Source organism: Oncorhynchus masou, chromosome 9 (assembly GCF_036934945.1).
Source record: "Oncorhynchus masou masou isolate Uvic2021 chromosome 9, UVic_Omas_1.1, whole genome shotgun sequence".
Taxonomy (NCBI): Eukaryota; Metazoa; Chordata; class Actinopteri; order Salmoniformes; family Salmonidae; genus Oncorhynchus; species Oncorhynchus masou.
This window is the reverse complement of record NC_088220.1, coordinates 33375936-33403136: the sequence shown is the minus strand read 5'-3', so window position 1 is coordinate 33403136 and position 27201 is coordinate 33375936. Positions and strand designations below refer to the sequence as shown.

The window sequence follows — 27201 nt, the reverse complement described above, 5'->3', positions numbered from 1 at the left end:
TTATTTCATACCATATTAGCTAGACAGCGTACCACTTACCTTAAAATCACCTTCATTACTTTACTTATAATTTTGGGACCATCTGACAAAAACCTCCAGGGGACCATGACACAACGTCTCAAGAACATCCCAAAAAGGTCCTGACATGGTCCTCAGTGACGTTCTGGGAACGTACAGGGAACTAGACAAAGGTCCCCTAGAGAACGTTCCCTCGGGGCCATCATGCCAAGTCACCTTGACCACCATGAAACGTTCCCCTTGTGGGTCACTGAATGTTCCACGGATAACTTCTCGCCAAAATCCCTTTAAGGGACCTAATGGGAACGTTGCAAATGTCCTTAGGACATCCCCTGTTTGGGGGGGTATTACCAGCAGTAGTGGACAGTGTTGAACTCCCACCCAGCTACCTTTGATCCAGGTCCGGATTCAGGGTCGGCATTAACAAAAGTCTGTACTATCTTTAAAATGTCACCTTATCGCCCTCTCTCTACTTTCTCTTTCTCTCACTCATTCCTTCTATCTCTATCAGTGGAGGCTGCTGAGGGGAGGATGGCTCATAGTAATGGCCAGAAAGTCGCTAATGGAATGGCATCAAACACATGGAAACCACGTGTTTGATGTATGTGATATCCTTCCACTAATTCCACACCAGCCTTTACCACTAGCGTGTCCTCCCCAATTAAGGTGACACCAACCTCCTGTGGTCTCGATCTGTATCTTACACTCCCTCTTACTTTCTCTCCTCACCCCCGCCCCCTCTCTCTCTCTCTCTCTCTCTCTCTCTCTATTGTCTCAACTCTAAAGCAAAGTCCCCTCTCTGATCTCAGCTCCATGGCAACCAGAGTCCCTCTGGTTATGTTAGTCACCTCTCCAGACAGACAGACGGACGGACGGCCAGACGAATATGAGATTCCAGGACAATACAACAGGTATTTGTGTATGCCTAAATACATGCACCCCATCCACTAACACACACATGTAGGTATGCTATAGTATGCGGTATGATCGTGTGTGTGTGGACCTGCTCTTTTTCATTAATCTTTGAGTTTTCTCTGACCTGTGCGTGTGTTCTCCTCTCACCTCGTGTGGGATTGGATGATACAACAGGTCCATTAAGAGGCTGCTTAGGGTTCCTCTCCTCTCGTTCCTTTCCTCTTCTCCTCCTAGGAGAGTGGTTATGGCTTTTGTTGTTGTTTGCTGCTGACACCTCTCCTTGACCTGTGTTGATCTTTAGGTGGCGTGGTGTAGATCAATGTGGTGTGGTGGTGTGGTGCAGAGTGGTGTGGGTTGGTCTGGTGTTTAGTGGTGTGGTGTGTGTTGGTATGGTGTAGAGTGGCGTGGTGTGGTTTGGTTTGGTGTGGATTGGTGTAGTGTAGAATGGTGTGGGTTGGTGTGGTGCGGTATAGAGTGGGGTGGTGTAGAGTGGTGTGGGTTGGTATGGTGTAGAGTGGTGTGGGTTGGTATGGTGTAGAGTGGTGTGGGTTGGTGTAGTGTAGAATGGTGTTGGTATGGTGTTGGTTGGTATGGTGTTGAGTGGTGTGGGTTGGGTTGGTGTAGTGTAGAGTGGTGTGGGTTGGTATAGTGTAGAGTGGTGTGGGTTGGTGTAGTGTAGAATGGTGTGAGTTGGTGTGGTATAGAGTGGTGTTGGTGTAGTGTAGAATGGTGTGGGTTGGTGTGATGTGGGTTGGTGTGGTATAAAGTGGTGTGGTGTAGAGTTCTGTATAATGGTGTGGGTTGGTATGGTGTAGAATGGTGTGGTGTAGAGTGGTGTAGGATGGTGTGGTTTAGAGTGGTGTGGTGTAGGTTGGTGTAGTGTAGAGTGGTATGGGTTGGTGTGGTGTAGGTTGGTGTGGTATAGGTTGATGTGGTATGGTTTGGTGTGGTGTAGGTTGGAGTAGTGTGGTGTAGAATGGTGTGGTGTAGGTTGGTGAGGTGTGGGTTGGTTTGGTGTGGTGTGGTGTAGGTTGGGGTTGTGTATGAGTTGGTGTGGTGTAGGTTGGGGTTGTGTAGAGCGGTGTGGTGTAGGTTGGGGTTGTGTAGAGCGGTGTGGTGTAGGTTGGGGTTGTGTAGAGCGGTGTGGTGTAGGTTGGGGTTGTGTAGAGCGGTGTGGTGTAGGTTGGGGTTGTGTAGAGCGGTGTGGTGTAGGTTGGGGTTGTGTAGAGCGGTGTGGTGTAGGTTGGGGTTGTGTAGAGCGGTGTGGGTTGGTGTGGTGTGGTGTAGAGCGGTGTGGGTTGGTGTGGTGTGGTGTGGTGTAGAGCGGTGTGGGTTGGTGTGGTGTGGTGTAGAGCGGTGTGGGTTGGTGTGGTGTGGGTTGGGGTTGTGTAGAGCGGTGTGGGTTGGTGTGGTGTGGAGCGTTGGGGTTGGTGTAGAGCAGAGTGGGAGGAACTGACAGGAGAGCACTGGGAAGTGGGGCTAACATCAGAAGAAAGGATGAAGAGGGGCTCACATCAGAAGAAAGGATGAAGAGGGGCTCACATCAGAAGAAAGGATGAAGAGGGGCTCACATCAGAAGAAAGGATGAAGAGGGGCTCACATCAGAAGAAAGGATGAAGAGGGGCTCACATCAGAAGAAAGGATGAAGAGGGGCTCACATCAGAAGAAAGGATGAAGAGGGGCTCACATCAGAAGAAAGGATGAAGAGGGGCTCACATCAGAAGAAAGGATGAAGAGGGGCTCACATCAGAAGAAAGGATGAAGAGGGGCTCACATCAGAAGAAAGGATGAAGAGGGGCTCACATCAGAAGAAAGGATGAAGAGGGGCTCACATCAGAAGAAAGGATGAAGAGGGGCTCACATCAGAAGAAAGGATGAAGAGGGGCTCACATCAGAAGAAAGGATGAAGAGGGGCTCACATCAGAAGAAAGGATGAAGAGGGGCTCACATCAGAGAAGAAAGGATGAAGAGGGGATCACATCAGAAGAAAGGATGAAGAGGGGCTCACATCAGAAGAAAGGATGAAGAGGGGCTCACATCAGAAGAAAGGATGAAGAGGGGCTCACATCAGAAGAAAGGATGGAGAAACATGCACATTCTCAGTTTAATATTTTTTGTACCGAATTGAGAGAAAAATAGATTTTTCAATGTAACACCAGGGTAATATAATGAGGCAAAGCCTGATTCCTATCTCATTTAATCAGCAACTGGAAGGTGTGAATTTAACTACGCTCTATAAACAGCAGCACATACAGAGCGTTTCATTACAGTTTTGAAGCCTGAGTATGTGGGAAAAAATGAGTATTTGTTCTAATATAATCCTGTTTCACTGAAGAAGGTTTAAGAACGTAGAAATTGTCGAAATAATTGAGATTCTGAAGCAAGAGAGTAAAAGAGAGACGAAAGAGGGAGAAAGGTGGAGAGAGAGATAATTATAGAGCCAAATTTATCATCTGTATTACGGTGCCACTGAGTTGTGTAGCAGGCAGTCAGGCAGAGAGACAGGCAGGCAAATAGGCGGGCGGGCAGGCAGGCAGACACACAGGCTAGAGGGCTGGGAGATGAGTTTGGAGTGACACTGGTCCAACTGATTTGCTGCTTGTCTTCAGTGCCCAGTCTGGGCAGACCAATCGCCCCCGAGTTTGCCCAACCAAGCTATCTATCTTTTTTCTCTCCATCTCACCCTCTCTCCAGCTCTATATATCTCTCTCTATATATATCTCTCTATCCCACTTTCTATATCTCTCTATAAATATCTCTCTCTATATATATCCCATTATCTATATCTCTCCCTCTATCTATATCTCTCTCTTTAAATATATATATAAAAAAAAAAAATATATCCCATTTAGCAGACGCTTTTGTCCAAAGCGACTCTCTGGGGCCACTACTTTTACATATATGGCCCCAGTGGGAAACTTGGCGTTGCAAGCGCCATGCTCTACCGACTGAGCCACACAGGAATATCTCTCTCATATATATACAGTGGGGGCAAAAAAGTATTTAGTCAGCCACCAATTGTGCAAGTTCTCCCACTTAAAAAGATGAGAGACGCCTGTAATTTTCATCATAGGTACACTTCAACTATGACAGACAAAATTGGATTTTTAATGAATTTATTTGCAAATGATGGTGTAAAATAAGTATTTGGTCAATAACAAAAGTTTATCTCAATACTTTGTTATATACCCTTTGTTGGCAATGACAGAGGTCAAACGTTTTCTATAAGTCTTCACAAGGTTTTCACACATTGTTGCTGGTATTTTGGCCCATTCCTCCATGCAGATCTCCTCTAGAGCAGTGATGTTTTGGGGCTGTTGCTGGGCAACACAGACTTTCAACTCCCTCCAAAGATTTTCTATGGGGTTGAGATCTGGAGACTGGCTAGGCCACTCCAGGACCTTGTGTTTGGGATCATTGTCATGCTGAAAGACCCAGCCACATTTCATCTGGCTGGGTGGAAGGAGGTTTTCACTCAAAATCTCACGATACATGGCCTATTCATTCTTTCCTTTACACGGAGCAGTCGTCCTGGTCCCATTGCAGATAAACAGCCCCAAAGCATGATGTTTCCACCCCCATGCTTCACAGTAGGTATGGTGTTCTTTGGATGCAACTCAGCATTCTTTGTCCTCGAGTTGAGTTTTTACCAAAAAGTTATATTCTGGTTTCATCTGACCATATGACATTCTCCCAATCTTTTTCTGGATCATCCAAATGCTCTCTAGTAAACTTCAGATGGGCCTGGACATGTACTGGCTTAAGCAGGGGGACACGTCTGGCAATGCAGGATTTGAGTCCCTGGCGGCGTAGTGTGTTACTGATGGTAGGCTTTGTTACTTTGGTCCCAGCTCTTTGCAGGAGAACTTTGGTCCCCCCGTGTGGTTCTGAGATTTTTGCTCACCGTTCTTGTGATCATTTTGACCCCACGGGGTGAGATCTTGCATGGAGCCCCAGATGGAGGGAGATTATCAGTGGTCTTGTATGTCTTCCATTTCCTAATAATTGCTTCCAAAGTTGATTTCTTCAAACCAAGCTGCTTACCTATTGCAGATTCAGTCTTCCCAGCCTGGTGCAGGTCTACAATTTTGTTTTTGGTGTCCTTTGACAGCTCTTTGGTCTTGGCCATAGTGGAGTTTGGAGTGTGACTGTTTTGAGGTTGTGGACAGGTGTCTTTTATACGGATAACAAGTTCAAACAGGTGCCATTAATACAGGTAACGAGTGGAGGACAGAGGAGCCTCTTAAAGAAGAAGTTACAGGTCTGTGAGAGCCAGAAATCTTGCTTGTTTGTAGGTGACCAAATACTTATTTTCCACCTTAATTTTCAAATAAATAAATTAAAAATCCTACAATTTCTCATTTTGTCTGTCATAGTTGAAGTGTACCTATGATGAAAATTACAGGCCTCTCACCTTTTTAAGTGGCAGAACTTGCACAATTGGTGGCTGACTAAATAATTTTTTGCCCCACTGTAATTCCATGTGTTATTTAATAGTTTTGATGTCTTCACTATTATTCTACTCTGTAGAAAATAGTAAAAATAAAGAAAAACCCTTGAATGAGTAGGTGTGTCCAAACTGTTGACTGGTACTGTATATAAGAAAACAAGTTTTATTGTCATAATAGTTTTTCGGGAGTGTATTTTTAATTAATAGAGCCGAGATTTACTTGGAAATGCAAAGTAAAGGAATAGAGGTTAAATCAGTCATTGACACAGACATGATGGCATAGCAGGAAAATGAATCCCAAGTGAATAATAATTACTGGATGAATAAATATACACATATAATCATGTACAGAATGTCACAGTGTGTCAAATATGTATGTTGAAAACATTGTTTAAAGTACTGTTTGTGTGGGTGTCCCTGACATTGCCAAAAGACAAAGCGCTGTGAATGGATCAACGGTGCACCAATCAGGGCTGTAATGGACTTGACAACAGTAACAAGGGGGAAGTGTAATGAAATTAGGTTGCCCTGGCACTTTTCTTGCTCAGGAACAAGCTGAGTAGTAGACAAAAACCGCCCAGGGACCATAACACAACGTCCAAAGAAGGTCTTAAAAACTACCCTGAGACAAACTGGGAACTAGACAAAAACTAGAAGGGACCATGACAGAACGACCTGACAACTCCAGGCGACCATTTTGTGATGGTCCGGGGACGTCCTAACGACAACATGTTGTTTTCATGGTATACAGTTCAGCATGTTCCGGTGCCAAATACTCAGCAAAACCGTTGTTGTTGTTCAGTGTAATATGAACAGGAAGAGATGGGTGACAGTTCACACTGTACAGTTTATACCAGCGCCATGCGTACAACCTCTCTATTTCCTCCATTCACATCTGACTTAGGCAATGCATGCTGCTTCAGTGATTGATTCATTCCAAAGATGTCTGGGAGTATAATAGAATGTGACCTGCTTTATTTTTCATTCAGTCATATAACAGTTCCGGGAATCAGAAGCTATTAGTCAGCACAGTACTTGGTGTCAGTAGCAAGGATTGGTGGCTGACTTAACTCTATAGCTTAGGGCAATGTCTTTGTCTGGGGGTCATAGAGCTGGCACCCTCTCTCAGGTAACTACTAGCTTGTTCATTGGGTTGGGAATAGTGGTAAAGTATAACGGGGACAGGTGGAGTTAGATGATGTGTGTGTGTGTGTTTGTCAGTGTGTTTGTTTGTTAGTGTGTCAGTGTGCGTGTGTATCTGGGTGTCACCCTGTGGTCCAGCCACGCCTGTGATCTCTGAGTCCTCCTTTTGGAGAAGGTCCATGTGTGTGTGTCTGGCTGTGGGCCAAGCTGGCCCCGGATGAGAGGGCCACAGGGAACAGATGTGTGTGTGTAGTGACACTAGCAGATGAAAGGAGAGTAGACCTGTGTTCAGCTAGGCTGAAGAACAGAGGAACAGCGGGTGTGTTAGTGCTAGCTAGATAAGTGTCGTGGGTGTTTGTGGTAGAGCGCAGAGATTGTTCTCTGTTGAGAGTACTGAGTGTTCTCTGTGATTCTGACCAGGGCCTTCTGAGAGAGAGAGAGAGAGATAGAGACCCACACACACCTGGTGTCTGTCACCATAGATATAGAATTTACACTGAGGTGTCTTCAGGTTAAGGTGTAGCGCACAGGAGATTTAAGAGGTCAGAGATCAGCGGAGCTGTGGAAAGCCTTAGCCAGTTAGACACCCCATAAAGCCCCTAAGAGCCATTCACAGCATGGGCTAACAAGACACCGACAGGACCCAACACACCAGACAATGACTTGCTAAATCTCCGAATCTCTCTAAATCTCTCTCACACACCCTCCCTCCCTCCCTCCCTCCCTCCCTCCCTCCCTCCCTCCCTCCCTCCCTCCCTCCCTCCCTCCCTCCCTCCCTCCCCCCCTCCCTCCCTCCCTCCCTCCCTCCCTCCCTCCCTCTAGGGGGATGGTACCTAATCCACTGGAATAGAGCAGGATCAGGTCTGGTCACAGTCTCCCCAAAGACTTAGGAGCATCCAGGAGTAGCCCCAGAGTTATCCCCCAAGAGAGAGAGGGGACAGAGGGAAGACTTTAAACAGGGTGGTACATGGACATTAATTAATAAATTTAATTAATAAAATTAATAAAAAAAAGATATTGGTCAAACTAACAGAAGAGGGTTGGCCCACTAAAACCAATGACAACTGCATGCTGTTTTCAAGGAATGGTCAAATAAATGTTAGCTATTTGGTAGTGATATCGTCACCTCTGTAGACTATACATTTCAGATTATTCCATGCAAAACAATTGCTCACATTTAGCTCTATTATCAGAATTACACAGCAACATGCTTTTCATGATCAGTAAACATCAGTCATGTAATTTCAGATACATGAGGGTAGCCTCACAATATCTCTCAATATTGGTATTGGCCACCATTAATTGGATTTTTGAGTGATATAACATAAAAGTGAACTATACCTGACACATGAGTGGTTGAGGTTCATTTCCCATCCTTTGTGGGCTCTGCCTGTCAAGCAGCAGAAGGGCACATTTGCCGATGTTTCCGGTAGAAACTTTGTACAGCTAAACATGTAGTGGTAAGTAGACCCAATGTACTTGTTTCAACATTGTTTTTACGAGTGTTTAATCACAATTGCTGCTGACAGACATTGATTGATGGACCACGGCTAGCTAGCTAATAACAGATCACGTCGTTATGGCTAGCTAGCTAACAACAGATCACTTCAATATTGCTTGCTAGCTAACAACAGATCACGTCAATATGACTAGCTAGCTAATAACAGATCACGTCATTATGGCTAGCTAGCTAACAACAGATCATTTCAATATGGCTAGCTAGCTAATAACAGATCACGTCATGATGACTTGCTAGCTAACAACAGATCACGTCAATATGGCTTGCTAGCTAACAACAGATCACGTCAATATGGCTTGCTAGCTAACAACAGATCACGTCAATATGGCTTGCTAGCTAACAACAGATCACGTCAATATGGCTTGCTAGCTAACAACAGATCACGTCAATATGGCTTGCTAGCTAACAACAGATCACGTCAATATGGCTTGCTAGCTAACAACAGATCACATCAATATGGCTTGCTAGCTAACAGATCACATCAATATGGCTTGCTAGCTAACAGATCACATCAATATGGCTAGCCAACTAATAACAGATCATGTCAATATGGCTTGCTAGCTAACAACAGATCACGTCAATATGGCTTGCTAGCTAACAACAGATCACATCAATATAGCAAGCCAACTAATAACAGATCATGTCAATATGGCTTGCTAGCTAACAACAGATCACATCAATATGGCTTGCTAGCTAACAGATCACATCAATATGGTTAGCCAACTAATAACAGATCATGTCAATATGGCTTGCTAGCTAACAACAGATCACGTCAATATGGCTTGCTAGCTAACAACAGATCACGTCAATATGGCTAGTTAACAAGCTAACTTTCAGGGGATAAACTAGATGGCTATATCCATATATTGTTTGATTTGCTTCTCTTTAGTGGTGATAACAGTAGTCCAGCTGACAACTTTACCAGGAGGCGGACTTGCCGATTTCAAGCTCTTTCCAAAAGCCTAATCACTGATGATTAATGACACATGTTGTTTGCTTAGCTAGCTAGCTACATTCCAAGTGAATAGGCTACTCTCACATATCTGAAATGACATGATCAATTTATATTTACTGATCATGAAAAGCAAGTAGTTACTTGATGTACATTTCTGATGATAGAGCTAAATGTGGAGTAATCGTTATGTGTAGTTCTAACTATGCTATTTAAGAGGTGATTATATTAAAACCAAACCATTTATTTAACAATCCTTTGAAAAACTGCACATAGCTGTCAATGGTTTAGCGGAGCTGGGGGTCTCCTTGTCCCCTAGCAGCCAAATAGAACAATGTGCATCTTATTGTGACGTTTATTTGATAATGACCTATAAGTCTACCTGTAAAAGCTAGAGTAGACAGACATTGCGTTGAGAGGTTTAGCATTATGCTAATGCAGTTCACGTGGTAGTGCAAATACTTTAGCATAGGTGCATTAGCACATCCTCTGTAATGTTCAGTTTGTGACAACTCTCTCCTTTCTTTTTTCTATCCCTGGTCTTCTTCTTCTGCATTTGAAGAGGCATCTGAACCATATGGTCAGGGGTGGGTGGGGTGGGGTGGAGAACACTCTGCAAAGCCAAACAAAAAAGGGGAGGGAACTGCTGTGAAGTGAAAGTCACATACATTTCCCTTTTAAGCACTTTAGACAGTTTTTTCACTTCCTCTCTGTTTCCCATGTCTTTTCTGATACCTAAAATCACCTTTTCTCCTCGGGTTTGCTGCAGACAGGACAAATATGCAGTGAATAAAGCTGTGATAATGTGGCTGTTAGCACAGCCATACAGAATAGAAAATAGAGAACAGGTTGGGTCAGAGTATATCTCATAATGGGAGAGTGCTGAGAGAGACAATCAGACACACACGAACAGCACTTTAGTTCCAGGAACACAAACACCAAGGATCATGGTCATTGTTGCAGTCTTTTATTACTTTATACTCTTTTTTGTTTGTTTTACTTCTGTGAAGCTCCTAGCATTTTCTCTCAAAAAATCTGTTTGATACACACTCACACGCACGTGGATTTCCACACTTCTCAACAGCGACAACAGAACATCCAATCGAGATCGATTCAAATCTGACTCATGTTCTCTACCTCCCTGTTTAGGAAAGGACAATCTATAAGACACTACTTGAACACACAACAGCAGAAGTTACATTGTGACCAACACGTGGAATCTTTATGAACAGTTCTAAAGGCAGCCTGTCCATGGGGAGGATGGGAAATAGTACAATATCTACTACATGATTGTAGGTCAATCATCCAAATAGATCTCCCTGAGGATTGCACCCAGGTAGTCCAGTCCCCTTCCCCATCCCTGACCTCAATGGACCCACAGCCAATCAATGCTGGACAGGACACAGCAAGGTAATCTGGAAGAAATCATTATCTACCTCACCTTGTGGCACAATGTGGCCTTGGTACAGTGGGTTGTTCTATTGGAACATAAAGGTCATTTACACTTTAGAGGGAACTGCGGTTTCCCTAGTTGTAGCCTCCAGAAAGTATTCATACCCCTTGACTTATTCCACATTTAATTATGTTACAGCCAGGGGTGAAAGTAAGGCGGTACAGTCTGGTAAAACGTCAGCCTATCACAATTCATACAACATGCCCCCAGGAAAACCATAGGCTTTCACACCACTATTTTACATTACTGCATATCAGCCACTTGACAAATTAGTGAATTGACTGGAAATTGAATTGTCGTTTGAGGAGAACACTTTCATTTTTTCGTAGCGGAGACGATTGAGGACAGCGCGAGGATGAGTGGCCGAGACCAAGGTGCCCGTGGACAACAGTGGATGTGTGCATATTCACGTCTTTATCATTGGGTCACAGTGCCACTTTTGTTTGTTTTTGGTCAATAGTTTCCTCCTCCAGACGTCAAATTGTACTTGAGTCCCCACCTCCCAGATTTTTTGGATCAGACAACATCATTTTTATTGATCTGTTTGTCAGTCTCAGCAGAGCAGGCTACCCTATCATTTTTGTAGAATAATAAATAAAAAAATCGCGCACTTGGGTGTCCTGTACTTGTAAGAAATTACATTTACTTTCACCCCTGGTTACAGCCTGAATTCAAAGCATGTTTTTAGAAACGTTTGCAAATGTATTGAAAATGAAAAATGAAAAACAAAACTGATTTGAGCATTACGGCCTGCAGTGTGAGCATGGCTTAAGAGCTTTGCACACCTGGATTGTACAATATTATTATTTAAAAACGTATTCAAACTCTTTTAAGTCGGTTGTTGATCATTGCTAGACAGCCATTTTCATCTCTTGCCTTAGATTTTCATGCCGAGTTAAGTCAGAACTATAACTAGGTGACTCAGGAACATTCAACGTCATCTTGGTAAGCAACTCCAGTGTATATTTGGCCTTGTGTTTTAGGTTATTGTTCTGCTGAAAGGTGAATTTGTCTCCCAGTGTCTGCACTTACTTCTATTCAGTTTCGTTTTATATAAAACAGCTCCATAGTCCTTGCCAATGACAAGCATACACATAACATGATGCAGCCACCACCATGCTTGAAAATAGCTGTACTCAATGATGTGTTGTGTTCGATTTGCCCCAAACAGAAAATGTGTATTCAGGACATAAAGTTAATTTGTTTGCCAAGTGTTTATTTATTTTTGGGGGCCCATCCACCACCCTCCCTCTTCAGAGGACAAAAATACACTTTTTTACATATTTTTAATTTGTTGTTACACCTTCAGAGCCATTAAACTCTGTAACTGTTTTAAAGTCACAATTGGCCTCATGGTGAAATCCCTGGGCGGTTTCCTTCCTCTCTGGCAACTGAGTTAGGAAGGTACTATCTTTGTAGTGAATGTGTGTATTGATACACCATCCAAAGTGTAATTAATAACTTCACCATGCTTAAAGGGATATTCAATGTTGGCTTTTTGTATTCACACTCATCTACCAATATGTGCCCTTCTTTGATCTTTATGGTTGAATCTGTGTTTGAAATTCACTGCTTGACTGAGGGACCTTACAGATAATTGTATGTGTGGGGTACAGAGATGAGGAAGTTATTCAAAAATCATGTTAAACACTATTATTGCACACAAAGTGAGTCCATGCAACTTATTATTTGAGTTGTTAAGCAAATATTTACTCCTGAACTTATTTTGGCTTGCCATAACAAAGGGGTTGAATACTTATTGACTCAATACATTTCAGCTGTTCATTTTTAATCAATTTCCCCCCCAAAAATCCACTTTGACATTATGGGATATTGTGCCAGTGACACAAAATCTCAATTTAATCCATTTTAAATTCAAGCAGTAACACAATATTTTTGGAATAAGTAAATATCTCTCTCTCTCTCAAAAACACAAATCAATACAACATAAGACAAGAATCAGAACATAAGCCATGGATGGGCGCATGCCAAACAACTTTCTCCGAGTTGCAAATTCTGTCTAAATAATTCATATCTTTCCATTATTAATAGGTATTTGTCTTTACGATAGCTGGCAAGTTTTGTCCTTGAGGAGGTATATCATGCCTTGTGTGGCTCAAAAAATGCTTCATAGGCAGCTTGTTTAGTGTCAAGGAATCTAGGCATAAAGTGATTGATTGATCTGCTGAAATGTCCACTGTAGTAACAGATAACTTTTGAACAGTGATATGCTATACAAATAGAATGCAACTGAAAGAGACGACAACTTTCTTTGCTCTACCTTTTGTAATACTTTTCAGTAGGGATATGCATCTTTCCCTTTCAAGACAATTCGATGCGCATTTAGATACATGTGCTCCGGAAATATACAAGAATGATACGTTTTTGTTTGAAACGATTGGGTGCGATTCAGTTCGATTAGAGAACGAATCGATGTTATTCTGTTCAATTCGATACGATGCTCTAACATTTGTTGCATAAACATTCATATTCCAATCTAAAATAAAAAATCCCTGGATCTGTCTGAGGTGACGTGTGTGTGTGTGTGTGTGTGTGTGTGTGAGTGAGTATAAATTATGTTTGTCTATGGTGTATGTACAGTACTATGTACTATGTAGGCACCTGATCTCAGCCATAAGGGGACTAGGAATCTACCACCCCACTACCACTATCAGAGTAGGGAGGGCAATGTAGCCTATGTTTTTTTGGTTCTGAAATCACCAACACCCACTAATTAACTTGTAATTTTTGCAAATTAAGTGTTTTAACTAGTAATATATCAATATGTATCGTTTACAAATTAGCTATGACATTTTGTTTCACTCCATCTCAAAATCAAATGGTTTTGACTGTTTGGAAGTTAGGGAGTGATCTAATCTTTTCCTCTCACTTTGGCCATGCAGTCTGCCTCGCAAAAGTGATTGCTGTCCTCGTTATGAAAGGATCAACTTTACCATATACACTGATTGTTTAAAGCAAAACTACCAAAACTATTACTGATGGGAAACCTGAACAATCAAAATAAAATTGTAAGCCCCTTAGAGCAGGTATTGCGAGAAGCTGGGCACAATGCGCAGTTTTACTAGGCTACTGATATTACCTGGGGTTGTTCGGCATGCAAAAGGACTTGTAGATCAATGACTGTCAACACGGTTACATGCAGTTTGACACTGCAGGAGAGGATGCATCAGTTGTCACAAAAGATGAGAGGTATTTTCTGAAGGTAGATAGAATGTAATATGAGCACAACATTTTAGTGAACCAGATGATTCATAACATTTGAACGATTTTCTGACTGAGGCATGCTATATTTGGATCAGACTGATGCACTTGCATCTTAAACTATTTAAATCGGAACCGATGCCTATCGGTGATTGTTACATCCCTACTTTTCTGCCAAAAGTTCTGAAAGTAGCGCCCACGAGCCAAACGAAATATGGCTCCCGAAAATATATATGTGCACAACATCATTGCTTTCTCTTTTTCTCTCTGGCTCCGCTGTGTGTGATTCTTTGTAGCTGTAGTTCAAATGGCAAGGGGCTGAATCTCATTGGCCGGAACTCAAATTGCTTGGGGCTGACCCACGTGGGGGGAAATGTAGGGGAAATGCGCAGCACAGCTTCCAGAAAACAATCACTTTCAAACTAGGGATTTCGTGGCTAATTTAGGTGAGACAGTAATTCTGCTCATAGATTCTGCATGTATGAACTACACATTGACACATCCAGCCCAAAGCAAAAATACATTTAGTCACCAAAGTACCAAAGCATGTCTTTGTTAAGGTAGGACCAAAGTCCATCCCAGGGGTGCTTCTGTCTGAGAACAAACAATGTCAGTCGATCACCTCTCCAGGGGCTTCATTTATCAAACGTGCGTATATCTCTTACAAAATTCTGGCGTATGTGGAGATTTTAGGATTTGCACGCACAAGAAATTGTTGGTGTTCAAACTGTCGCACGCAATATACACATTTTCATTGATAAATCAGAGGCATACTATATTTGTGGGTTTGTGAACGGCTGGAAAAAGCCCTCCATTGACTTATGTTATTAAAAATGTTTTTAAATAAATAGCAGATTTGAGCACATTTCCATAGTGGTGTGGACACAATGTTTTAATATTTTGTAGTGACCAACTTATTCTACATGTTGTTGTTACACACTGAATTCAAAATGGATCAAATACATTTTTTCCTCAACCATCTACTCACAATACCCCATAATGACAAAGTGAAAACGTGTTTTTAGAAATACTTGCAAATTTATTGAAAATGAAATACAGAAATATCTCATTTCCATATCCCTGAGTCAATACTTTGTGGAAGCACCTTGATTACAACTTTGAGTCATCTTGGGTATGTCTGTATCAACTTTGCACATATGGATTTTGGGAAGTTCTGTTAAGTTAGATGGAGACAGGGTGAACAGCAATCTTCAAGTCTTTTCACAGATTTTCAATGGGATTCAAGTCTGGGCTTTGGCTGGGCCACTCAATGATTTTCACGTTCTTGTTCTGAAGCCATTCCAATGTTGCTTGGGCTGTATGCTTGGGCTGTATGCTTGAGGTCAATGTAAATCTTAAAATCAAATAGTTATTTGACGCATACACGTGCTTAGCAGATGTTATTGCGGGTGTAGCGAAATGTAGTAAAATGCTTGTAAAAGGTGAACAAAAGGACTTGAGTTCCTGTATTTTATCACAATCACACCATGAGTCATTAATCATACACCATAATCATACACCATGAGTCATTTCATACATATTACATGAATATTTATTCATGTATGAGCGATGACCCGAGAACCCAACTGGCTGGACGGTCACTGACAGTACATCCCGAGAGAGCCGTGTTTCCATGAAACAGAGTATGTTACAATCCCTGATGTCTTTCTGGAAAGAAATCATTGCCCTGAGCTTGTCAACTTTATTATCCAGAGACTGAACATTAGCAAGTAATATACTCGGAAGCAGTGGGTGGTGTGCGCGCCTCCTAAGTCGGACTAGAAGACCACTCCTAGTACCTCTTCTCCGCCGGCATTATTTTGGTTCGGCCTCTGGAATCAGTTCAATTGCCCTGGGGGGTACGAACAAAGGATCCGATTAGGGAAAGTCATTTTCCTGGTCGTAATGCTGGTGAGTTACTGCCGCTATGATATCCAATATAACATTTATTGGCTAATAATGTAAGAAATAACATAGAAAAGGCAGCCCTATCTGTCAATGCCATTTTCCTACTTCTACCACCGTCTGAGGTTGTTTGCATTCTGAAGCAGGTTCTCATCAAGGATTTGCCTGTATTTGACTTCATTCATTTTCCCCCCTCTACTCTTACCAGTCTTCCAGTCCCTGCCGATGAAAAGCATCCCCATAGCATGATACTGCCACCACTTTGCTTCACAGTGGGGACGGGTGATGAGCTGTGCCTGATTTTCTCCAGACATAGCGCTTTGCATTCAGGCCAAAGAGTACAATTTTTGTCTCATCAGACCACAGAATGTTTTGCCTTATGCTTTCAGTCTTTCAAGTGACGTTTTCAAACTCCAGGTTTGCTGTGATGTGGCTTTTTCTCAGGAGTGGCTTGCATCTGGCGACTCTCCCATAAAGCCCAGAATTGTGAAGTGCTGTGGAGACGGTTGTCCTTCTGGAAGGTTCTCCCATCTCAGCTAAGGAAATCTGTAGTACTGTCAGTGTGGTCATTAGGTTCTTGGTCCCCTCCCTGACCAAGGTCCTTCTTGCCCAGTTGCTCAGTTTGGTTGGACGGCCAGCTCTAGGCAGAGTCTGGGTAGTTCCATATTTTTTTCAATTTCCCAGTGATGGAGACCAGTGTGCTCTTGAAAATCACCGCCTGGTACGGCAACTGCTCTGCCCACAACCGTAAGGCTCTCCAGAGGGTAGTGAGGTCTGCACAACGTATCACCGGGGGCAAACTACCTGCCCTCCAGGACACCTACACCACCCGATGTTACAGGAAGGCCATAAAGATCATCGAGGACAACAACCACCAGAGCCACTGCCTGTTCACCCCGCTATCATCCAGAAGGCGAGGTCAGTACAGGTGCATCAAAGCTGGGACCGAGAGACTGAAAAACAGCTTCTATCTCAAGGCCATCAGACTGTTAAACAGCAAACACTAACATTGAGTGGCTGCTGCCAACACACTGACTCAACTCCAGCCACTTCAATAATGGGATTGATGGGAAAGGATGTAAAATATATCACTAGCCACTTTAAACAATGCTACCTAATATAATGTTTACATACCCTACATTATTCATCTCATATGTATACGTATATACTGTACTCTATATCATCTACTGCATCCTTATGTAATACATGTATCACTAGTCACTTTAACTATGCCACTTTGTTTACATACTCATCTCATATGTTTATACTGTACTCGATACCATCTACTGTATCTTGCCTATGCTGCTCTGCACCATCACTCATTCATATCTTTATGTACATATTCTTTATCCCCTTACACTGTGTATAAGATATTAGTTTTGGAATTGTTAGTTAGATTACTTGTTGGTTATTACTGCATTGTCGGAACTGGAAGCACAAGCATTTCGCTACACTCGCATTAACATCTGCTAACCATGTGTATGTGACAAATAAAATTTGATTTGATAAATAGTAGCGAAATGCTTATATAAAAAAAAAAAATCTCCCTACACAGGCTATTATGTCTCAGTCCTATCTTTCAGCAATACTGTAGCCTACCCATACTGACATAGGCTACCGGTCTATTTACTTTTGAGCATAGTTGACTATTAGATGAGCGATGGACAAATGGTAGCCGGACATTTGTTATATAGTGGGAATAAACCAGTCATGCCAGAAAAGGACATGCCCTGCAAAATGATTATGGTTTAGGCCCACTACATGGCCAAAAGGATGTGGATACCCCTTCAAATTAGTGCATTTAGCTATTTCAGCCACATCCGTTGCTGACAGGTGTCAGGTGTCGAGAACAGATGAATCTGTGTTTGGCGGATGCCAGGAGAACACTACCTACCCGAATGCATAGTGCCAACTGTAAAGTTTGGTGGAGGAGGACTAATGGTCTGGTGCTGTTTTTCATGGTTTGGCCTAGGCCCTTTAATTCCAATGAAGGTAAATTGAGAAGCTACAGCATGCAATTACATTCTAGATGATTCTGTGCTTCCAACTTTGTTTGGGGAAGGCCCTTTGCGGTTTCAGCATGACAATGCCCCCATGCACAAAGCAAGGTCCATACAGAAATGGTTTGTTGAGAGATCTGTGTGGAAGAACTTGACGGGCCTGCACAGAGCCCCGACCTCAACCCCTTCGAACACCTTTGGGATGAATTGCAACACAGACTGCGAGCCAGGCCTAATCGTCGAACATCAGCCCCAAACCTCACTAATCCTCCTGTGGCTGAATGGAAGAGAATCCCCACAGCAATGTTCCAACATCTAGTGGAAAGCCTTCCTAGATGAGTGGAGACTGTTATTGCAGCAAAGGGGTGACCAACTCCATATACGATCTTCTTACCAAAGGCAAATGCATCCGTTTTATCATTTTCACGTTTTAATGTTTTTTATTAGCTTACCATTATTATAATATCTGCTCATCAATCACCTCCCATGTCCCCCCCCCAAAAATTGCGTGCAATTCCATCATGTTCAAAATGGATAAATACCAACCTTTGTGGGAAAACTGGCTAATGCAAGGTTTACTGTGTGTTTTTTTTGTGCGCAAGCACCTTGATAAATGAGGCCCCAGGAGTCTGACGATAGAGCTTCCATCAGTCTAAGCTGTTGGGAGGAGCTAACCTAAGGAATTGTTCTAAGATGTTAATTCCAGGGATCATTTAGCTCTTTGATTTTCATTTTCGGGACCCAGCTAGCTATATAAATAAATCATAAGGAATAATGTTTTTAATAAGTGTCTGTCCTATATCTATGAGATATAAGAAAGTTCAGTAAATATCTTTGTTTTTTTGGACACATATTTAACCCTTTATTTTTGTTAGTTTTGTGCCATCTCCATACGCCCATTCATTTGTATGGGTTACCCTCTGACGAGTCCCGTGACAGTTGTGAGGGTTGTAGGGTTGTAGTTTTTTGGGATGTTTCATGGTCTGACAAACACGGCTCTAGCTTGGCCAACCTCCACTGCAGATGGGATGTCTCCTGGTCTGACAAACACGGCTCTAGATGGGATGTCTTGGCCAACCTCCTTGGCCAACTCCACTGCAGATGGGATGTTTCATGGTCTGACAAACACGGCTCTAGCTTGGCCAACCTCCGCTGCAGATGGGATGTCTCCTGGTCTGACAAACACGGCTCTAGCTTGGCCAACCTCCGCTGCAGATGGGATGTCTCCTGGTCTGACAAACACGGCTCCTTGGCCAACCTCCGCTGCAGATGGGATGTCTCCTGGTCTGACAAACACGGATGGGATGCTCCTAGCTTGGCCAACCTCCGCCTGCAGATGGGATGCAAACACGGCTCTAGCTTGGCCAACGTCCGATGCAGATGGGATGTCTCCTGGTCTGACAAACACGGCTCTAGCTTGGCCAACCTCCACTGCAGATGGGATGTCTCCTGGTCTGACAAACACGGCTCTAGCTTGGCCAACCTCCGCTGCAGATGGGATGTCTCCTGGTCTGACAAACACGGCTCTAGCTTGGCCAACCTCCACTGCAGATGGGATGTCTCCTGGTCTGACAAACACGGCTCTAGCTTGGCCAACCTCCACTGCAGATGGGATGTCTCCTGGTCTGACAAATCAAATCAAATTTTATTTGTCACATACACATGGTTAGCAGATGTTAATGCGAGTGCAGCGAAATGCTTGTGCTTCCAGTTCCGACAATGCAGTAATAACCAACAAGTAATCTAACTAACAATTCCAAAACTAATTTCTTATACACAGTGTAAGGGGATAAAGAATATGTACATAAAGATATGAATGAGTGATGGTGCAGAGCAGCATAGGCAAGATACAGTAGATGGTATCGAGTACAGTATATACATATGAGATGAGTATGTAAACAAAGTGGCATAGTTAAAGTGGCTAGTGATACATGTATTACATAAGGATGCAGTAGATGATAGAGTACAGTATATACGTATACATATGAGATGAATAATGGAGGGTATGTAAACATTATATTAGGTAGCATTGTTTAAAGTGGCTAGTGATATATTTTACATCCTTTCCCATCAATTCCCATTATTGAAGTGGCTGGAGTTGAGTCAGTGTGTTGGCAGCAGCCACTCAATGTTAGTGGTTGCTGTATAACAGTCTGATGGCTTTGAGATAGAAGCTGTTTTTCAGTCTCTCGGTCCCAGCTTTGATGCACCTGTACTGACCTCGCCTTCTGGTTGATAGCGGGGTGAACAGGCAGTGGCTCGGGTGGGTGTTGTCCTTGATGATCTTTATGGCCTTCCTGTAATATTGGGTGGTGTAGGTGTCCTGGAGGGCAGGTAGTTTGCCCCCGGTGATACGTTGTGCAGACCTCACTACCCTCTGGAGAGCCTTACGGTTGTGGGCGGAGCAGTTGCCGTACCAGGCGGTGATACAGCCCACTAGGATGCTCTCGATTGTGCATCTGTAGAAGTTTGTGAGTGCTTTTGGTGACAAGCCAAATTTCTTCAGCCTCCTGAGGTTGAAGAGGCGCTGCTGCGCCTTCTTCACGATGATGTCTGTGTGAGTGGACCAATTCAGTTTGTCTGTGATGTGTATGCCGAGGGACTTAAAACTTACTACCCTCTCCACTACTGTTCCATCGATGTGGATAGTGGGGTGTTCCCTCTGCTGTTTCCTGAAGTCCACAATCATCTCCTTAGTTTTGTTGACGTTGAGTGTGAGGTTATTGTCCCGACACCACACTCCGAGGGCCCTCACCTCCTCCCTGTAGGCCGTCTCGTCCTTGTTGGTAATCAAGCCTACCACTGTTGTGTTGTCCGCAAACTTGATGATTGAGTTGGAGGCGTGCGTTGCCGCGCAGTTGTGGGTGAACAGGGAGTACAGGAGAGGGCTCAGAACGCACCCTTGTGGGGGCCCCAGTGTTGAGGATCAGCGGGGTGGAGATGTTGTTGCCTACCCTCACCACCTGGGGGTGGCCCGTCAGGAAGTCCAGTACCCAGTTGCACAGGGCGGGGTCGAGACCCAGGGTCTCGAGCTTGATGACGAGCTTGGAGGGTACTATGGTGTTAAATGCCGAGCTGTAGTCGATGAACAGCATTCTCACATGTATTCCTCTTGTCCAGATGGGTTAGGGCAGTGTGCAGTGTGGTTGAGATTGCGTCGTCTGTGGACCTATATGGGCGGTAAGCAAATTGGAGTGGGTCTAGGGTGTCAGGTAGGGTGGAGGTGATATGGTCCTTGACTAGTCTCTCAAAGCACTTCATGATGACGGAAGTGAGTGCTACGGGGAGGTAGTCGTTTAGCTCAGTAACCTTAGCTTTCTTGGGAACAGGAACAATGGTGGACCTCTTGAAGCATGTGGGAACAGCAGACTGGTATAGGGATTGATTGAATATGTCCGTAAACACACCAGCCAGCTGGTGTGAGCATGCTCTGAGGGCGCGGCTGGGGATGCCGTCTGGGCCTGCAGCCTTGCGAGGGTTAACACGTTTAAATGTTTTACTCACCTCGGCTGCAGTGAAGGAGAGACCGCATGTTTCCGTTGCAGGCGGTGTCAGTGGCACTGTATTGTCCTCAAAGCGGTCAAAAAAGTTATTTAGTCTGCCTGGGAGCAAGACATCCTGGTCCGTGACTGAGCTGGATTTCTTCTTATAGTCCGTGATTGACTGTAGACCCTGCCACATACCTCTTGTGTCTGAGCCGTTGAATTGAGATTCTACTTTGTCTCTATACTGCCGCTTAGCTTGTTTGATAGCCTTACGGAGTGAATAGCTGCACTGTTTGTATTCGGTCATATTACCAGTCACCTTGTCCTGATTAAAAGCAGTGGTTCGCGCTTTCAGTTTCACGCGAATGCTGCCATCAATCCACGGTTTCTGGTTAGGGAATATTTTAATCGTTGCTACGGGAACGATATCTTCAACGCACGTTCTAATGAACTCGCACATCGAATCAGCGTATTCGTCAATGTTGTTGCCTGACGCAATATGAAACATGTCCCAGTCCACGTGATGGAAGCAGTCTTGGAGTGTGGAATCAGCTTGGTCGGACCAGCGTTGGACAGACCTCAGCGTGGGAGCTTCTTATTTCAGTTTCTGTCTGTAGGCAGGGATCAGCAAAATGGAGTCGTGGTCAGCTTTTCCGAAAGCACGGCTCTAGCTTGGCCAACCTCCACTGCAGATGCGGAAGGCCGACATAGGCGGACGCAGTGAATATCTCTTACTTAGATTGACACACAGGTGCGTCAATAGACTCCTATTAAATGAATAACTTCTCTGAGTATCACTACGCCACATGCTACAGAGTTTACACATGATAATTACCTTGGTAATCCTGATAGAGCTCAAAACAAACAGTTCTGCTTCAGCCCGGGACCTGTGAGGTAGTAATGTTCTGCTTGACATGTTGTGGGATTAACACAGCAAGCAAAGATAAGAAGCTGTCTCTATCATCTTCACGTCTCCACTACAGTCGTCGCTATAGGGATGATTTGTCATTATTATTGACGGTCAGGAACCCAGAACCATAACGTCGCCTGGTTATGAAATGTATTATTGGGAGCAATAAAGTGAATGCATTGCAATATCTTGTTAACATAATTCATGAATTTTTGGAAAGGTATCGAAAAAGGAATGTTTAATGTGTCATGGACTGTGTCATTGAACATTTGTGTCAGTGAACGTTTGGATTGGTGTGAAAACGCTTTGTCCAATTTCTGGCCTTAAAAATGTGTATGTTTGTGTGTGAATCAGATGGCAGACAGAAAGCTGTCATGTTAGGGCCTCTGCCAAAACTGACAGGTGGCGCTCAGAGTCACCATGACGATAAAACTGCTATAAACTGCCACAGTTGATGTTATTTCCTGCCACAACAGAGATACAGCATGTTATTATCCCAAAGATATGAGTTGTTGTTGTGTGTGTGTTGTGGAAAACAGTGTGTGGTGATTTCATGTCACATTCTAAAAGCCTCCTTGCTTTCAGTTGGTTGTCCGGTGGCGGATTATGTCCGTAACCATGGCGATGGCAGCGCAGATGGGTGTCCAGACTGTGGCGGCGGCCAAAGCGGAGGGTGACAGACTCTGGGACGGTTGTCGTGGACAGAGATAGAGAGCGTGCTGGACAACCACAAGGAACAGGACAACTAGACACGGTGGAGCTTTGCATGCAGAAACACACACATCACATAGAAAGTTCTGATCTAGTTTCATAACCCTCCTGCATCAAGCACACCAGAATAAACACACTTCTGGAGATAGAGAGAAGAGACGGACAGGGGGAAACCGAGAGACAGAGAGGGAAGAGACGGCCAGGGGGAGACCGAAATGAAGAGACGGCCAGGGGGAGACCGAGAGGGAAGAGACGGCCTTGGGGAGACCGAGAGGGAAGAGAAGGCCAGGGGGAGACTGAGAGACAGAGAGGGAAGAGACGGCCAGGGGGAGACCGAGAGACAGAGAGGGAAGAGACGGCCAGGGGGAGACAGAGAGAGAAGAGACGGCCAGGGGGAGACCGAGAGGGAAGAGACGGCCAGGGGGAGACCGAGAGACAGAGAGAGAAGAGACGGCCAGGGGGAGACCGAGAGACAGAGAGGAAGAGACGGCCAGGGGGAGACCGAGAGAGAAGAGACGGCCAGGGGGAGACCGAGAGAGAAGAGACGGCCAGGGGGAGACCGAGAGAGAAGAGACGGCCAGGGGAGACCGAGAGAGAAGAGACGGCCAGGGGAGACCGAGAGGGAAGAGACGGCCAGGGGGAGACCGAGAGAGAAGAGACAGCCAGGGGGAGACCGAGAGACAGAGAGGGAAGAGACGGCCAGGGGGAAACAGAGAGACAGAGAGGGAAGAGACGGCCAGGGGAGACAGAGACAGAGAGGGAAGAGACGGCCAAGGGGAGACCGAGAGGGAAGAGACGGCCAGGGGGAGACCGAGAGGGAAGAGAGGGAAGAGACAGCCAGGGGGAGACTGAGAGACAGAGAGGGAAGAGACAGCCAAGGGGAGACCGAGAGGGAAGAGACGGCCAGGGGGAGACCGAGAGGGAAGAGAGGGAAGAGACAGCCAGGGGGAGACCGAGAGGGAAGAGACGGCCAGGGGGAGACCGAGAGGGAAGAGAGGGAAGAGACAGCCAGGGGGAGACCGAGAGACAGAGAGAGAAGAGACAGCCAGGGGTAGACCGAGAGACAGAGAGGGAAGAGACAGCCAGGGGAGACCGAGAGGGAAGAGACGGCCAGGGGGAGACCGAGAGGGAAGAGACGGCCAGGGGGAGACCGAGAGACAGAGAGGGAAGAGACGGCCAGGGGGAGACAGAGAGACAGAGAGGGAAGAGACGGCCAGGGGAGACTGAGAGACAGAGAGGGAAGAGACGGCCAGGGGGAGACCGAGAGGGAAGAGACGGCCAGGGGGAGACCGAGAGGGAAGAGATGGCCATGGGGAGACTGAGAGGCAGAGAGGGAAGAGGCGGCCAGGGGGAGACCGAGAGGGAAGAGACGGCCAGGGGGAGACTGAGAGACAGAGCGGGAAGAGACAGCCAGGGGGAGACCGAGAGACAGAGAGGGAAGAGACGGCCAGGGGAGACTGAGAGACCGAGTGGGAAGAGACGGGCAGGGGGAGATCGAGAGACAGAGAGAGAAGAGACGGCCAGGGGGAGACCGAGAGACAGAGAGGGAAGAGACGGCCAGGGGGAGACAGAGAGACAGAGAAGGAAGAGACGGCCAGGGGAGACTGAGAGACAGAGAGGGAAGAGACGGCCAGGGGGAGACCGAGAGGGAAGAGACGGCCAGGGGGAGACCGAGAGACAGAGAGGGAAGAGATGGCCAGGGGGAGACTGAGAGGCAGAGAGGGAAGAGGCGGCCAGGGGGAGACCGAGAGGGAAGAGACGGCCAGGGGAAGACCGAGAGACAGAGCGGGAAGAGACAGCCAGGGGGAGACCGAGAGACAGAGAGGGAAGAGACGGCCAGGGGAGACTAAGAGACCGAGAGGGAAGAGACGGGCAGTGGGAGATCGAGAGACAGAGAGGGAAGAGACGGCCAGGGGGAGACCGAGAGGGAAGAGACGGCCAGGGGGAGACCGGGGGAGATTGAGGGAAGAGACGGCCAGGGGAGACCGAGAGACAGAGAGGAAAGAGACGGCCAGGGGGAGACCAAGAGAGGACCAAGAAGAGACGGCCAGCGGGAGACCGAGAGACAGAGAGAGAAGAGACGGCCAGGGGGAGATTGAGAGGGAAGAGACGGCCAGGGGAGACCGAGAGACAGAGAGAGAAGAGACGGCCAGGGGGAGATTGAGAGGGAAGAGACGGCCAGGGGGAGACCGAGAGACAGAGAGAGAAGAGACGTCCAGGGGGAGACCAAGAGACGTCCAGGGGGAGACCAAGAGACAGAGAGAGAAGAGACGGCCAAGGGGAGACCGAGATGGAAGTTACGGCCAGGGGGAGACTGAGAGGGAAGAGACGGCCAGGGGGAGACCGAGAGACAGAGAGAGAAGAGACGGCCAGGGGGAGACAGAGAGGGAAGAGATGGCCAGGGAGAGACCGAGAGACATAGAGGGAAGAGACGGCCAGGGGGTGACCGAGAGACATAGAGGGAAGAGACGGCCAGGGGGAGAGCGAGACGGAAGAGACTGCCAGAGGAGAAAAAAGATACGCGAGATATAAAGAATTGGAATGAGGAATTTGATACTGAAAGAGAAAAAGTTAGACAACAGAGAAGGCTGAACCATAGACAAAATATACAAACAACGAAGTGAGAAAGACAGTGAGAAAGCAGCGGAGAGAGAAAGCCAGCGAAGCGCTAGCCAGCCGGAGAGGGGTGGTGGTGATCAATTCCACAGTGGGGTACTCACAGTGACGCAAAGTACTTTAAAGTACTACTTAAGTCATTTTTGGGAGTATCTGTACCTTACTATTTACATTTTGACAACTTTTACTTCACTACATTCCAAAAGAAAAGTATCTATTTTTACTCCATACATTTTCCATGACACCCAAAAGTACTTGTTACGTTTCGAATGCTTAGCGGGACAGGAAAATGGTCCAATTCACACTTATCAAGAGAACACCCCTGGTCATCCCTACTGCCTCTGATCTGACAGACTCACTAAACACAAATGCTTTGTTTGTAAAGGATGTCTGAGTGTTGGAGTGTGCCTCTGGCTATCCGTACATTTCGAAACAAGAAAACCGTGCTGTCTGGTTTGCTTAATATATAATTTTACTTTTGATACTTAAGTATATATTAGCAAATACACTTAATTTAGTTACTGAAGTATATTTAAAACCAAATACTTCTAGACTTTTATTCAAGTAGTACTTTACTGGGTGACTCATTTTTACTTGAGTCATTTTCTATTGAGGTATCTTTACTTTTACTCAAGTATGATAATTGGGTACTATTCCCCACCACTGGGTACTCATCTGGGGTTCCAGAGCAGTCTGTCCCTCAGTTGGAAAGCTTAGCACCAGCCTGCAGTCTCTGCCTGTGTCACTGCCCCGCGGCCCACCGTGCGTGGAGTGATCTGGCCGCAGATGCCCCTTCCCTGAATGCCTTGCAGCATGGCCAGCTAGGCCAGCAGAGAGCCAGAGAGCCATGTGCTGGGCTTTGTCAGGACAACAACAATACGTATTAACAATATGTATCTATTAACACTGTTTACTTCCTCTCACCACCAGGACACGGCAACAGTATCCCACAACAGAGGGGCATCGCTCTCTCTGTCAACAAACTACAAGCACCAGAGCTCTGAGTTTGGAGCCGTTGGAGACAGCTGGGACTGGATTGGAATTCTGGTTATTAGGAAGTCAACGATGTGCCTCCTGTTTAAATAATGCCTACAATTTGAGCATGTTGTCTAAGCATGTGTAACTGGTTGGCGGTCCATATGAGGGAGGACATTTGTGGTGAAAATGATTGTGATGAATGCATACTGTGGTGCTGGCTACACAAACTCCCTCTCATGTTATTAGTTGGAGAGATACATGTGTTGCATTGAATGCCAGGTAGGTAGTAGTGGATGCAATGTGAAAGGCCAGAGTTGAAGCAGAGGAAGTTCACAAACAAACAGAGGTTTAAAATACTGTTACCAAGATCAACTTGAGGATGGACGCTGAGTGGTCCGGAGGGAGGCTACATTTTTCAAACACCCGAGACAGCTTTTTTTCCTGCAATCTAGAGCGATAATCATTATGGCATTATGTAAAAAAAAAAAAAAAAGTTTTAAATGTATTTTTTCTGCACAGAATATCTAAGCATACCTCTATTTCTGTTCAGTTGTCATTTTCCCTGTTGTTAGTCACACTTCTCAATATACTGCACTAACTAGGGTGTCACGCCCTGGTCGTATTATATTGTGTTTGTCTTCATTTATTTGGTCAGGCCAGGGTGTGACATGGGTTTATTGTGGTGTGTTTTGTCTTGGGAGTGTCTAGCATAGTCTATGGCTGCCTGAGGCGGTTCTCAATCAGAGTCAGGTGATTATCGTTGTCTCTGATTGGGAACCATATTTAGGCAGCCATATTCTTTGAGTATTTGGTGGGTGATTGTTCCTGTCTCTGTGTTTTGTTGTCACCAGATAGGCTGTATAGGTTTTCACGTTCCGGTTGTTGTTTTTGTATTATCGTTTTTCATCGTCATTAAACATGTAT

General features: G+C 45.2%; 1 long non-coding RNA gene across 1 annotated transcript; it reads left to right on the top strand.

Annotated features, from left to right (window-relative positions):
* The first annotated feature begins 838 nt into the window (after nucleotides 1-838).
* LOC135545198 (uncharacterized) lies at nucleotides 839-27201 on the top strand. Its single transcript, XR_010456424.1, has 3 exons — nucleotides 839-929; nucleotides 22558-22726; nucleotides 26230-27201. It is a non-coding gene; the product is annotated as an uncharacterized LOC135545198 (long non-coding RNA).